Here is a 2,563-nt window from a genome sequence, read left to right on the forward strand (position 1 = left end):
GTGTGTGTGTGTGGTGTGTGTGTGTGTGTGTGTGTGTGTGTGTGTGTGTGTGTGTGTGTGTGTGTGTGTGTGTGGTGTCATGATTCGGTTCTGTGTTGCTTCCTGTCAGGCTTTTATTTTGATGCTACGTCCTGTTTTGTTTCACCACAGTTTTGGTCTTTTTACTTTCTTCATCACCCGCATTAGTTTCACCTGCTCATTATAGTTTGCACCGCATCATAAGCAGCCTTCACCCACCAATCCCAGCCAGATTGTTCTAGACGCCACCTCTCACTCTCCAGCATTTTTCGGTTTTGGTACTTTGTGTTTTTGACCCGGCTTGTTCCTCTGACTATTCTGTTCTGCCTTGCCCTCTTGCTTCAGACTGTCACTGTGTATAATTATCGGACTTCCCTTTGGACTACGTATTTGGATTCCTCTGCTGTATGTGTTTGCTGGCTCTGATCTCGGACTGTTTATACCGACCTGTGATTTTTGTGTTTCACCGTGTCTTGTATGGTTTTGTTTAGCGTTAGTTCTCTTATTAAAGAGACGGTTTTGTTTTACATTTCCTTGTCTGGCCTTTTAATTGAGTTCACCCTCAACATTTTTGGCAGCATAACGCGCCGATTCCTGACATGTGGTGTGTGCGTGTGTGTTTGTCTTTATATACTTGTGCGAACCAACCCCTGATGGAACACCTTTCTTGTGTGGACATTTCATTGGTGACTTTCACCAATGCGGTTTCTGTACTATGATGGACTCTAAATCCTGACTGAAAATCCTCAAACAAATCATTCTTGTGCAAGTGGTCACATAACTGCTTTGCTACAGCTTTTTCAAGGATTTTGGAAATAAATGGGAGATTGGATATTGGTCTATAATTAGCTAGGACACCTGGGTCAAGAGTAGGCTTTTTGAGTAGAGGTTTAATTACTGCAAGTTTAAAAGCCTGTGGAACATAACCTGTTAATAGAGAGAGGTTAATCAGATCTAGTATGGATGTGTTGATTAGGGGAAAGACGTCTTTGAGCAGCCTGGTCGGGATGGGGTCCAGGAGACATGTTGATGATTTAGATGAAGCAATTGTTGAGGTCAACTCAGAGAGATATAGGGGAGAAGTAGTCCAAGTATAAATGAGGTCTTACAGATGTTTCTAAAGCCATTGTAGTAGATGGCACATCTGTGAGAGCTGTGGGAGTGGTCCGACCAATTTTTTTCTCTAATAGTTGTGATTTTATTTGTAAAGAAGCTCATGAAGTCATTGCTGCTGAGATCTAAGGGAATGTTAAGCTCAACAGCACTGTGGCTCTTTGTCAGCCTGGCTACAGTGCTGAAAAGAAACCTGGGGTTGTTCTTATTTTCCTCAATCAGTGATGAATAAAATGTGGTTCTGGCACTATGAAGGGCTTTCTTATATGTTATTAAACTATCTTTCCAGGCTATGAAAAACTCTTCTGACTTAGTGGAGCGCCACCTCCTTTCCATTTTTCGTGATGCCTGCTTTAGGGAGCGGAGCTGCGAGCTGTACCACGGGGCTAGCCTCCTCTGTTTCACTACCTTCTTTTTCAGAGGGGCAATGGTATCAAGTGTATTACGCAGGAAGGCTGCAGTACTATCAACAAGATTATCGATTTGTGTGGGAGTAAAGTTAAGGTGGCCTCCTTCCACTGTGTTGGCAAACGGCACTGAAGTAGATAAAGATGGAATTATTTCCTTAAACTTGGTAACAGCATTGCCAGATAGACATCTGCTGTAGTGGAATTGTTTCCCACATAAAGTATAATCCATTAATGGAAATTCAAAAGTTATTAGAAAATGGTCAGAACCTAGAAAATAGTGAGTTTAATTCCTAAACAATCTGGAAGCAAGCACAACGCAGTGCAAATACAGAGAACAGGAAATGAGTACGGTTTACCGCAGGAAACAGCAGTCCGTCAAAGGTTCCGCCAATGAACCAATGGTTCACACACACATCTTTCTTGACCAGATGGAGTCCAAAAAAACTGCCTGTTCAACAGTGTCATCAAAATTTGTGTTTTATCTACATTAGTGTTTGGAGCTCAAATGAACTTATATCTGATCCAATCACTTTTTCTTTGGAGATTTGAACATTTTATCAACAAACTGAAAATGTAAAGCAAATCAAAAATCAAAAGCTCACAACTGTTACTGGTAAAAAGCTGCTCCACAGCATCTGGTCACAGAAAACATTAAGGCACTGTGATACTTTCACATACAGTGGAAAACAATTGCTTCAGAATGAACTACAGTATCTGAGAACATTTAGACACCGGCTCATGTCGGGGCTTTACTCAAGAACATCCAAAAATGCCAGCTGTTTTTTATAAGTCATCAAATCTGCTTCAGTGGAGGGAAGACTTTCATTAGCGGTCCAGTAAAGTAGGTTATAAACACAGCAAACAGATAGCACGTCTGTTCTGGTCACATCTGGCACTGTGTGAAAAGAGTTGGAGTTTTTAAAGGTGTTCAATTTTTGATTCAGTTGTATAAAATAAACAGACTGCCCTTGTCTTAAGATAAACTAGCCCTTCTACACTGACCACCTAGCCATATAATGGCT

This window comes from Monopterus albus, unplaced genomic scaffold, assembly GCF_001952655.1.
Source record: "Monopterus albus unplaced genomic scaffold, M_albus_1.0 scaffold135.1, whole genome shotgun sequence".
Taxonomy (NCBI): Eukaryota; Metazoa; Chordata; class Actinopteri; order Synbranchiformes; family Synbranchidae; genus Monopterus; species Monopterus albus.